General features: G+C 46.3%; 1 protein-coding gene across 1 annotated transcript in view; it reads left to right on the plus strand.

The window, feature by feature from the left end:
• Positions 1 to 13,070, plus strand: part of SMURF2 (SMAD specific E3 ubiquitin protein ligase 2) — a 456,801-nt gene that overhangs the window by 123,473 nt on the left and 320,258 nt on the right. The gene's annotated exons all lie outside the window — the stretch shown is intronic.

The following is a 13,070-nucleotide window of genomic DNA, read 5'->3' on the forward strand; positions in this document are numbered from 1 at the left end:
GAAAGTGAACGAGGAAAAGAGTTCTCTATCCCCCTCACAAGAGTTTCCTTCCTAGGGACTCCAATAGATTCTGTAGAAATGAAAATTTACCTGACGGAGTCCAGGTTATCAAAGATTCTAAATTCCTGCCGTGTTCTTCATTCCATTCCGCGCCCTTCGGTGGCTCAGTGTATGGAAGTAATCGGCTTAATGGTAGCGGCAATGGACATAGTGCCGTTTGCACGCTTACATCTCAGACCGCTGCAACTATGTATGCTCAGTCAGTGGAACGGGGATTACACAGATTTGTCCCCTCTACTAAATCTGGATCAAGAGACCAGGGATTCTCTTCTCTGGTGGCTTTCTCGGGTCCATCTGTCCAAAGGTATGACCTTTCGCAGGCCAGATTGGACAATTGTAACAATAGATGCCAGCCTTCTAGGTTGGGGTGCAGTCTGGAACTCCCTGAAGGCTCAGGGATCGTGGACTCAGGAGGAGACTCTCCTTCCAATAAATATTCTGGAACTGAGAGTGATATTCAATGCTCTTCAGGCTTGGCCTCAGTTAGCAACTCTGAGGTACATCAGATTTCAGTCGGACAACATCACGACTGTGGCTTACATCAACCATCAAGGGGGAACCAGGAGTTCCCTAGCAATGTTAGAAGTCTCAAAGATAATTCGCTGGGCAGAGATTCACTCTTGCCACCTATCAGCTATCCATATCCCAGGTGTAGAGAACTGGGAGGCGGATTTTCTAAGTCGTCAGACTTTTCATCCGGGGGAGTGGGAACTCCATCCGGAGGTGTTTGCACAATTGATTCATCGTTGGGGCAAACCAGAACTGGATCTCATGGCGTCTCGCTAGAACGCCAAGCTTCCTTGTTACGGATCCAGGTCCAGGGATCCCAAGGCGACTGATAGATGCTCTAGCAGCGCCCTGGTCTTTCAACCTGGCTTATGTGTTTCCACCGTTTCCTCTGCTCCCTCGACTGATTGCCAAGATCAAGCAGGAGAGAGCATCGGTGATCTTGTATGCAGATCTAGTGGACATGTCATCCTTTCCACCATGGACTCTGCCTCTGAGACAGGACCTTCTACTTCAGGGTCCTTTCCACCATCCAAATCTAATTTCTCTGAGACTGACTGCATGGAGATTGAACGCTTGATTTTATCAAAGCGTGCATTCTCCGAGTCAGTCATTGATACCTTAATACAGGCACGAAAGCCTGTCACCAGGAAAATTTATCATAAGATATGGCGTAAATATCTTTATTGGTGTGAATCCAAGGGTTACTCATGGAGTAAGGTCAGGATTCCCAGGATATTATCCTTTCTCCAATAAGGTTTGGAAAAAGGATTGTCAGCTAGTTCCTTAAAGGCACACAGAGAGAAATGCACTCACAAGAACGAACAACCAGCTCAATACCATTGTTAGCCTGTTCTATGTCGATTTACCACCTGGGTGCAACTTCTTTTAGCCCAGCAATGCTTTTAACAGAGTAGAACTTTCCTGTAGTATATCAGTCTGGTCCCGCCTATTACGGTCAGTCCAGCACCGAAATACCAGACAATTCCTCTCTGAACAAGGAACACAGCAACCCCAGACGATCGTTTCGGCCTTCATTGGGCCTCGTCAGTGAGGTGTAGCAGTAATCCTCTAAGCACACTGAGCAAGGAGTCCACGTCTGGTTGCCCCTTTTTCCCATAGGGAGACTAAATACACACAGAGAGAAATGCACTCACAGGAACGAACAACCAGCTCAATACCATTGTTAGCCTGTTCTATGGCGATTTACCACCTGGGTGCAACTTCTTTTAGCCCAGCAATGCTTTTCACAGAGTAGAACTTTCCTGTAGTATATCAGTCTGGTCCCGCCTATTACGGCAGGGACAGATTTCTGCTCTGTCTATTCTTTTGGACAAGCGTCTGGCAGATGTTCCAGACGTTCAGGCATTTTGTCAGGCTTTAGTTAGAATCAAGCCTGTGTTTAAACCTGTTGCTCCGCCATGGAGCTTAAATTTGGTTCTTAAGGTTCTTCAAGGAGTTCCGTTTTGAACCTCTTCATTCCATAGATATCAAACTTTTATCTTGGAAAGTTCTTTTTTTTGGTAGCTATTTCCTCGGCTCGCAGAGTCTCCGAGTTATCTGCCTTACAATGTGATTCTCCTTATCTGATTTTCCATACGGATAAGGTAGTCCTACGTACCAAACCTGGGTTTTTACCTAAGGTGGTATCTAACAAGAATATCAATCAAGAGATTGTTGTTCCATCCTTGTGTCCTAATCCTTCTTCAAAGAAGGAAAGTCTATTACACAATCTGGACGTGGTTCGCGCTTTAAAGTTTTACTTACAAGCTACTAAAGATTTTCGTCAAACATCTGCTTTGTTTGTTGTCTACTCTGGACAGAGGAGAGGTCAAAAGGCTTCGGCAACCTCTTTCTTTTTGGCTAAGAAGCATAATCCGCTTAGCCTATGAGACTGCTGGACAGCAGCCTCCTGAAAGGATTACAGCTCATTCTACTAGAGCTGTGGCTTCCACTTGGGCCTTTAAAAATGAGTCTTCTGTTGAACAGATTTGCAAGGCGGCCACTTGGTCTTCGCTTCATACCTTTTCAAAATTCTACAAATTTGATACTTTTTCTTCTTCGGAGGCTATTTTTGGGAGAGAGGTTTTACAGGCAGTGGTACCTTCCGTTTAAGTACCTGCCTTGTCCCTCCCTTCATCCGTGTACTTTAGCTTTGGTATTGGTATCCCACAAGTAATGGATGATCCGTGGACTGGATACACCTTACAAGAGAAAACACAATTTATGCTTACCTGATAAATTTATTTCTCTTGTGGTGTATCCAGTCCACGGCCTGCCCTGTCATTTTAAGGCAGGTAATTTTTAAATTTAAACTACAGTCACCACTGCACCCTATGGTTTCTCCTTTCTCGGCTTGTTTTCGGTCGAATGACTGGATATGGCAGTTAGGGGAGGAGCTATATAACAGCTCTGCTGTGGGTGTCCTCTTGCAACTTCCTGTTGGGAATGAGAATATCCCACAAGTAATGGATGATCCGTGGACTGGATACACCACAAGAGAAATAAATTTATCAGGTAAGCATAAATTGTGTTTTTGAATGTTGTAAAGTAACATTCTAGTGGGCCATGTTTACTAAAATATTTGTATCAAACACGGGGTGCAATATCCCTTTGCACATTACACTTACTGTGTTTACAACAATAGCATGTGCACAAGCTTACAAACAAAAGCCGCATATTGCTGACAACTCATGGGGTATTCAACCACTTTGAATAAGGGGATGCAATAGATATTTTGTATTCAAGTTAAGTTTCAAGGACTAGCTAAAACCTTTAAATTCTCTGTATATTTACTTCAATATCCTTAAACGGCATTTCATTGGACAACCACAGACTACTCCATACACCAGAGAACTGTATAAACACAGCACACCAGGCATTTCATTTAACATTTGTCAGGTGATGGCTGACAGACATGAAATCTTTAGAAAAAATATTTAAAAGGTACATGATGACTTTTTTGTTGAGCATTTTTTTAAAAATAACATACTGGACCCATTTCTACAGTATGAACGTTTCTATAAGTTAAATAAATGATTGGTGATAAGCATGAATAAAAACACACACACACACACACATTTCCTTCTTAATATGGGAAGAATCCACAACTGCATTCCTTACTTGTGGTTGTGGGAAATACTGAACCTGGCCACCAGGAGGAGGCAAAGACACCCCAGCCAAAGGCTTAAATACCTCCCCCACTTCCTCATAACCCCAGTCATTCTTTGCCTTTCATCACAGGAGGTTGGCAGAGAAGTGTTAGAAGATTTCGGAGTTGTCTCTTATGGAGGGTAGTACTCGTCAAAATGGGACTGGAGTTTTAAGTAATCCTGTCAGCCTCTCAGTGAGAGCATGGATGAAAGTTAGAGTCCAGAGATGCAGGCAGAGTCTTTCTGCGAAACCATCCCGACTCATATTAACAGCTCCATAAGCAATCAGCGTTGACAAGTTTCCCTGCTTGCTTTCTTCACTCAAGTTCATGTCAGAAGCAACGCTACTATCTGTCAAACTTCAAGGACCGTGTTAGTGTTCCACGGCATAGATTCTGGTAAGATTGTTCCATTTTTTTATACATGATAACTCAAGAAAGACAGGGTCACAGTGCGACTCCTTTTATCTTTATAGAATCAAGGGTTAATATCTCCTGAGGGGGATTATTGAACAGTGGGGAATAATCCTTATGTTTGATTTTATGTGTGAGTTATTATGGGCTCATAGGCTGTAATGGAATATACAGGTTTTACTTTCACTTTGAGAGCTGTGCAGCTTACAAGCTTGGTGCGCTTTTTCCCATAGCAGGGACGGTCCTGCATTGTGCACCATGTGATTCATTTCCTCTTTCCATCTAAAGGGGAGGAGAGTCCAAGGCTTCATTCATTACTATTGGGAATTAAGAACCTGGCCACCAGGAGGAGGCAAAGACACCCCAGCCAAAGGCCCGAACACCTCCCCCACTCCCCTCATCCACCAGTCATTCTTTGCATTTCCTCACAGGAGGTGGCGAAGATTCGGAGGTCTCTTATGGTGGGTATTACCCTTCGCAATGGGTCAGGAGTTTTAAGTAGCCCTATAAGGCTTCTCAGTGAGGGCTTGGGTGAAAGTTAGAGTCCAGAGATGCAGGGAGAGTCTCTTTTGCAAAACCATCCTGACTCATATTAACAGCTCCTACAGCAATCGGCATTGACGAGTTTCGCAGACTGCTTTCTTCTCTCAAGTCCATGTCAGGAACGCTGCTATGACCTGTCACACTTGAAGGGCTGTGCTCCTGTTCCACGGCGTGGATTCTGGTAAGATAGTTTCATTTTATACACAATATTAACATAGAAGACAGGGCCACAGTGTGGCACCTTTTATCTTTACAGAATCATGGGTTAATAATCCTGATAAGGGGATTATTGAACAGGGGGGTTTATACATGATATTGTTTGTGCCATTGCTGCACTGTGCGGGATAAGGCTCTGGCATTGTGTGGAACTATCAGGTTCTTTTCCGGGAGTTTTTGCGCTGTCCTTTTTTGTCGCGTTTTTTCTCCTTTAGGCATGGGCGGTCCTTCGAGGCACCCGCGTGACCGGGTGGGGCTTTTCACTTCCGGTCTGATCTGCGACAGAGACGAAGTGGTTTCTGTAGTCCGGTTCATAGGCGGTGGTGAGTGCCCAGGCCATTGGCGGTTATAAAGGTGTCTGTTAGTTTCTCTTTTATTCTAATAAAAGCGTAAGCTATGGAGGATTCTGACACGTTAGAGGGTACTCCCTCTTTGACAAAGTCTCATACCTGTGTTTATTGTGAGGTTCCAGTAGACCAGCCTGCCCAATTATGTTCCACATGCCTTGAGAGGGTTGAGAAATCTAAGACTAAAAGAATTTCTAGTACCACTGAGCAGTCACTTCTGAGGGTTCTCCGTCTCGTGAGGTGCGTTCCCGAGTTGAGTCCCCTATTGCACATGTTACTCCTTCGGGAGAGATATGTTGGCTGCCAGGTTTTGCGGATCAACTGCAGACGGCGGTTTCTAAAGTGATCCACGCCTTACCACGTTCTGCTAAGCACAATCGTAGGGCCTTTCAGAGCGGCCTAACTCAGGACTTGTCTTCGTCGGATGCTCCTGTGGAGTGGTCCGAGGAAGGGGACCCACTCCGACACATCGGAGGGGACTCGGAATCCGTGTCATCTAAAGCTCTGTCAGAGAAGCCTGGCTATAGCTTTAAGATGGAGAATTTGCGCTTTTTGCTAAAGCAAGTGCTTGCTACTCTAGAAGTTCCGGAGCCGAAGCTTCCGGAAGAACCTTCTACTCCTAAGCTAGATAAGGTTTATGAGGACAGGGTGGTACCCCAGACCTTCCCGGTTCCTGTAAAGATGGCTAACATTATCAAGAACGAATGGGCTCGATTAGGTTCTTCCTTTTCCCCGTTCTGGAGGCTCAGTTGGAGCTGTGGGGGGACCATTCCTAGGGTGGATGGGGCCATCTCCACGCTCGCTAAGCGAATGACTACTGCCCTAGAGGATAGTTTGTCGATCAAAGAGCCCATGGATAAAAAGTTGTAGAACATACTGAGAAAGATGTTTCAGCACACAGGGTTTCTTTTTTTCAGCCGGCAGCAGCCTTAGCCGCAGTTGCTGGAGCAGCGTCATATTGGTGTGATTCCCTGAGTGAAATGATTGAGGGTGAACTCTCTTTTGAAGTGGTGCAGGAAAAGATTAAGACTTTGAAGGTAGCCAATTCTTTAATTTGTGACACAATATGCAAATTATTCGCCTGAATGCTGAGGTGTCAGGGTTTTAGCGCGCAGGGCCTTGTGGCTAAAATCTTGGTCGGCGGACATGACCTCTAAATTGAGGTTGCTGTCCCTGCCCTTTCAAAGAAAGATTCTGTTCAGTCCAGGCCTGGACTCCATCATTTCCACAGTTACCGGAGGCAAGGGTGCCTTCCTACCCCAAGATAAGAAAGCTAAACCGAAAGGAGTTACTTTTCGTCCCTTTCGTGCAAGCCCGCCGCGAAAGCTTACTAGTCTAAGGGAACTTGGAAGCCTGCTCAGTCTTGGAACAAGTCCAAACAGAACAAGTCGGCATGAAGGGGTGGTCCCCGACAGGTCTATGGACCGAGTAGGGGGCAGGTTATCTCTATTCTCAAGCCTGGTTGCAGGATGTTCAGGACCCCTGGGTTTCTAGAGGTTGTCTCCCAGGGTTACAGGATAGGATTCAAGTCCTTCCCTCCCAGGGGCAGATTCCTCATTTCAAACCTGTCATCGAGGAAAAGAAAGCCTTTCTAGGGTGTGTGAGGGATTTTTCTCTCTAGGTGTTATCGTGCCAGTACACCTTGCAGATAGGGGTCTAGGGTATTATTCAAATCTATTCGTAGTTCCAAAAAGGAGGGCACGTTCCGGCCCGATTTTGGATCTGAAGTGTTTAAAGTTTTTATCCATTTCATCATTCAAAATGGAGACGATCAAGTCCATTTTGCCCCTAGTTCAAGAGGGGCAGTTCATGACCACAATAGACTTGAAGTATGCCTACCTTAATGTTCCAATACACAGGGAACATTTCAAGTTCCTGAGAATTGCATTCCTGGACCAGCACTTCTAGTTTGTGGCCCTTCCTTTCGGTCTGGCGACGGCCCTGAGAGTTTTCACGATGGTTCTCAGTGCCCCTGCTTGCTGTAGCCAGATCCAGGGGAATTGCGGTGGCGCCCTATCTAGATGACATCCTGGTTAAGGCGCCGTCCTTCAGTCAGGCAGTGGACCATTCAAGGTCTCTGCTCCTGTTACTTCAATCTCATGGTTGGAAGATTAACTCCGGAAAGAGCTCCCTGATACCCAGCACCAGGGTGGAGTTTCTGGGCACGATCATAGACTTGGTGTCCATGAAGATTTTTCTCACGGATCAGAGACACAGGAAGCTTGCGGCCTCTTGTCTGGCCCTTCAATCCTCAGAGAGGCCCTCGGTGGTCCAATGTATGGAGGTGATCGGGCTCATGGTCTCCAGCATAGACATCATTCCATTTGCCAGGTTTCATCTCAGGCCTCTTCAGTTATGCATGTTGAGGCAGTGGAACGGCGATCATTCAGAACTTGAACAGCTGATATCCATGGATATATGGGCTTGGACTTCCCTCTCTTGGTGGATCCGCCCGGAACAACTGTCTATGAAGACATCCTTCTTGAGACCGTCCTTGGAGATTGTGACCACGGAACTTTGAGCGATCTACAATGCTCTGAAGGCGTGGCCCCGTCTGGGGGCGTTCAACTTCATAAGGTTTCAGACGGACAACATTACCTCGGTGACTTACATCAACCATCAGGAGGGGTATGAGGGGCTCCCTCGGATACTGGAATGGGCGGAGGCCCACAAATGCTCGTTTTCTGCAATTCACATCCCGGGGTGTAGACAGCTGGGAAGCAGACTTTTCTCAGCAGGCAAACGTTCCACCCGGGGGCAATGGTCTCTTCACCCTGAGGTGTTTGCAGAGATTTGTCTCAGATGGGGGATGCCAGAGATGAATCTCATGCCGTCCAGACTCAATTGCAAACTTCCCTGTTTCGGGTCGAGGGACCCCCTGGCAGAACTGATAGATGCGTTAGCGGCGCCTTGGGTGTTCAATCTAGCATACATTTTTCCTCCCTTACCACTTCTACCTCGTATAGTGGCACGCATAAAGCAGGAGAGAGCGTCGACCATTCTGATTGCACTTTCGTTGCTGCGGAGGACGTGGTTTGCGGATCTGGCAGGGATGTCATCTCTCTGCTGTGGAGGTTACTCTGTCGGAGGGATCTGTTGGAACAGGGTACATTCCAACATCAGAATCAGATTCTCTGAGGCTGACTGCGTGGAGATTGAAACGCTTAGTCCTAGCCAAGAGAGGCTTTTCTGAAAGTGTGATTGACACACTAGTTCAGGCAAGGAAGCCAGTCACTCGGCGCATCTACCATAAGGTGTGGAGGACTTACTTGTCCTAGTGTGAGAACCCTTGGCACTAGGTGAGGGTTTCCAGAATTCTGTCCTTTCATCAAGAAGGTTTGGAGAAGGGACTTGCCGCTAGTTCTGTTTTTTTACACAGGAGAGTTGCTGAGCTCCCTGACATCCAATCCTTTGTTAAGGCTTTGTCTCGAATCAGGCCTGTCTTTAGGCAGTCTGTTCCCCTGTGGAGCTTGACCTTGATTCTTAGGGTTTTGCAACAGGTCCCGTTTGAACCTGTGCATTACCTAGACATTAAGTCCTTGAAGGTTCTTTTCCTGTTAGCCATTGCATCGGCTTGCAGAGTATCTGAACTGGTGGCCTTGCAACATGGGCCACCTTATCTGGTTTTTCATTCGGATAAGGCTGTTTCGCACCAGCTTGGGATTTCTTCCCAAGGTGGTGTCCAATCGTTACATCAATCAGGAAATAGTTGTTCCTTCTCTGTGCCCCAACTCTTCTTCTTCAACGGAGCAGTTACTTGATAATCTAGCTGTGGTCCGTGCCATGAAGTTCTATCTTCAGGCTACAAAGGTCTTCAGACAATCTACATCTTTTTCTTGTGTATTTAGGGATGCGCATGGGTCAGAGGGCTTCTGCTACTTCTTTGTCTTTTTGGCTGAGTAACTTGATCCGTTTGGCTTACGAGACAGCGGGACATAAGCCTCCTCAGAGGTTCATGGCTCATTCCACTAGAGCAGAGGCTTCATCTTGGGCCTTCAAGAGTGAGGCCACTATGGAGCAGATTTGTAAGGCAGCTACCTAGTCTTCCTTACATACTTTTACGAAGTTTTAAAAATTTTACGTTTTTGCTTCTGTGGAAGCGGCTTTTGGGAGAGAGGTTCTACAGGCTGTGGTGCCCTCAAATTAGGGTCCGCCTTTTAACTTCCTGGTTTCATTCAGTGTCCTCTAGAGCTTAGGTATATGTTCCCAATAGTAATGAATGAAGCCGTGGACTCTCCTCCCCTTTAGAATTATAAATTATAATTACCTGATAATTTCATTTCCATTGTGGGGTGGAGACACCACTGCTCCAGCCCGTATCTCCGGTGGGCGGACCTAAATTTAATTTATTTTCTGGCACCATTTATACCCTGATATTTCTCCAACTGTTTCTTGCTCCCTCGGCAGAATAGCTGGGGGATGAGGGGAATGGGGAGGTGTTTGGGCCTTTGGCTGGGGTGTCTTTGCCTCCTCCTGGTGGCCAGGTTCCTAATTCCGAATAGTAATGAATGAAGCCAAGTTTTTGGCAAATTCAGAGGAGGTTCCAGAGGCCAAATTGCCTGATGAACCTTTCATTCCTAAATTGGATAAAGTTTGAGGACAGGGTGGTTCCTTCGCCATCTAACAGGAGCAGGGAAGGATAACACTATTAAGAATGAATGGGACAGGATTGGATTACTTTTTCCCCTCTTCTCAATTTAAGAAATTGTTCCTGGTCCTGGACTCTCACTGGAGTTGTGGGGTCCCTTCCCTAAAAGGGGTGGCGATATCTTCACCCTTGCTAAACGTACTACTATCACGCTTGAGGATAGCTCTTCGTTTAAGGAGCCCATGGATAAAAGATGGAGACTGTTAAAAAAAGATGTTTCAATATACGATATATTTGTTTCAACCAGTGGCGGCTGTTGCCGCGGTTGCTGGAGAAACTACCTTCTAGTGTGACTCCTTATAGGATTTGATCTGGGTGGAGGGTCCCCTCGACGTAACTCAGGAAAGATTTACGGCCTTGAGGGTTGCTAATTCTTTTATCTGTGATGCTATTAGGCAGATTATTTGCCTGAATGCTAAGGCTTCAGCTTTTTCTGTTCAGGCCTGTCGGGCTCTGGCTAAAGTCATGGTCTGCAGTTTTGACTTCTAAGTCTAGACTTCTTTCCCTCCCCTTTAAGGGAATGATTTTGTTTGGTCCAGGCCAGGGGGCAAGGGGGCCTTCCTACCGCAAGAGAATATGAACTAGTCTAGAGAAACAATTTAGTTCTTTTCCTTCTGATAAAAAGCCCATGTCAGCAGTTCTCCGCTAGGCCAGAACAAACCAAGAGCTCTTGGAAGCCAGCTCAGTCCTGGATAAATCCAAGCAGAGCAAGAAGCCCGCCGAGTCTTAAGTCGGCATGAATGAGCGACTCGCTCTTTTCAGTCGCTTGGTTCAGGGATGTGCATGATCCATGGGTCCTGGAGGTCATAGCTCAGTATTAAGTCTCAGCCATCCAAGGGCAGATTCCTCCTCTCCTGTCTTCCTGACCAGAAAGGACGGAAGCCTTTCTGGGGTGCGTATGGGATCTGTCCTCTTAGGAGTTTTTGTCCCGGTGCCTATCACTGTGAGAGGTTTGGGATACTATTCAAATGTTTTCATGGTCCCAAAGAAAGAGGAAACTTTCCGTTTGATTCTGGACCAGAAGTGCTTAAAGAAGTTTTTAAATGTTCCCTCGTTCAAGATGGAGACAGTTCATGACCACGATAGATCTGAAGGATGCTCTCTTAAAGTACCAATACTCAAGGACCACTTCTAGTTCCTAAGGTTTGCGTTCCTGGATCAGCACTGCCAGTTATTGCACTTTTGTTTGGTCTAGCTACGGCTCCAAGAAATTGTTCGAAGAGTGGAACATTCGGAAACTCTCCTCTGCCGCCTTCGATTCCATTGTTACCAGAGACGTTGCAAGCTAGCTTCAACATGTCTTGCCCTCCAGGCCTCCTTAAGGCCATCTGTGGCTCGGTGTATGAAGGTGATTGGTCTCATGGTATTCAGCATGGACATCATTTCCATTGCCAGGTTTCACCTCAGACTGTTGCAACTACGCATACTGAAGCAGTGGAACGACTATTATTCGGATCTGTCAACAGATTTCTCTGGACAACTGATCAAGAGAATCAGTCTCTTGGTGGTTCTATCCAGATCACTTGTCCCGAGGGATGTCTGTATTAAGTCCATCCTGGGTGATTGTGACTACGGTTGCAAGTCTGTCAGGATGGGGAGCTATTTGGGGTGCCAGGAAGGCACAGGGCCTATGGACTCAGGAGGGAAAGCTACCTCCCGATCTCATTTTGGATCTTCGGGCAATATACAATGCTCTGATGGCTTGGCCTCTGCTGGGTTCGTCCCAGTTTATCTGATTCCAATTAGACAATATAACCTCGGTGGCTTACATCATCCATCAGGGGGAATGAGAAGCTCCCTAGCTATGAGGGAAGTATCTTGGATTCTGGAGTGGGCGGAGACGCACATTTGTTCGCTGTCAGCGATCCACATTCCGGATGTGGACTACTGGGAAGCGGATTTCTTCTGCAGGACAATCCTTTCATCCTGGGGGAATGGTCTCTCCATCCCGAGTGTTGCGGAGATTGCAAGAGGAAGATCTTATGATGTCTCAATACCAAGCTATGAGCAGGCGTCAGTGATACCGATTGCTCCGCCTTGGCCGCAAAGGATATGGTTCGCGGATCTAGTGGGGATGTCATCATCTCCTCCGTGGAAGTTGCCTTGTCGCAGGGATATGCTGACCAAGGTTTCTTTGGTCATCATTGTCTAGATTCTCTGAGGCTGACTGCGTGGATATTGAACGTTTAGTCCTAGCCAAGAGAGGGTTTTCTGAGAGAGTTATTTTTACTCTCATTCAAGCTTGTAAGCTGGTTACTCGTCACATCTATCATAAGGTGTAGAGGACCTACTTATTCTGTTCTCCAGAATGAACTGGAGAAGGGCTTTTCTGCAAGCCCCTTTGAAGGGACAGATTTTGGCCCTGTCTGGGTTTACTGCACAAGAGGTTTGCTGAGCTTCCAGATGTGCAGTCTCTGCTAGGATCAGACCTGTGTTAGATCTAATGCTCCTCCTTGGAGTTTAAATCTTGTTCTTAAAGTTTTGCAACAAACTCGGTTGAAGCCTATGCATGAAGTAGACATTAAATTGTTGTCTTGGAAGGTTCCTTTTCTACTTGCTATTGCTTCTGCGCGCAAAGTATCTGTGATTGCTGCCTTGCAATGCATCCCTCCTTATCTGGCTTTCCCATTCTGATATGGGCTGTTCTTCAAACCAAGTTAGGCTTTCTTCCTAAGGTTGTGTCAATTCGCAACATCAATGAAGAGATTGTGGTTCCTTTCCTATGTTCTAATCCTTCGTCGAAGGAACGTTTACAACGTAATTTTGGATGTGGTTTGTGCCTTGAAGTTCTATCTTCAGGCCACGAAGTAATTTAGACAACCTTTCTCTGTTTGTTCTTTTTTCCGGGAAGCATAGGGGTCAGAGGGCCTCTTCGACCTCCTTATCTTTTTGGCTTTTTTCACCCTGATATTTCTCCTACTGTTTCCTTGTTCCCTCGGCAAAATGACTGGGGTTATGAGGAAGTGGGGGAGGTATTTAAGCCTTTTGCTGGGGGGTGTATTTGCCTCCTCATGGTGGCCAGGTTCAGTATTTCCCACAAGTAAGGAATGCAGCTGTGGATTCTTTCCATACAGAAGGAAAGGAAATGATCTGGTAATTATAATTAGTTTTTTCCTTCAATTTGTTCCATAATACAAGCTTACTTGCATGCAGCAGGCGCAATCAGTAGTTAATCATAAGCCAG

This window comes from Bombina bombina, chromosome 1, assembly GCF_027579735.1.
Source record: "Bombina bombina isolate aBomBom1 chromosome 1, aBomBom1.pri, whole genome shotgun sequence".
Taxonomy (NCBI): Eukaryota; Metazoa; Chordata; class Amphibia; order Anura; family Bombinatoridae; genus Bombina; species Bombina bombina.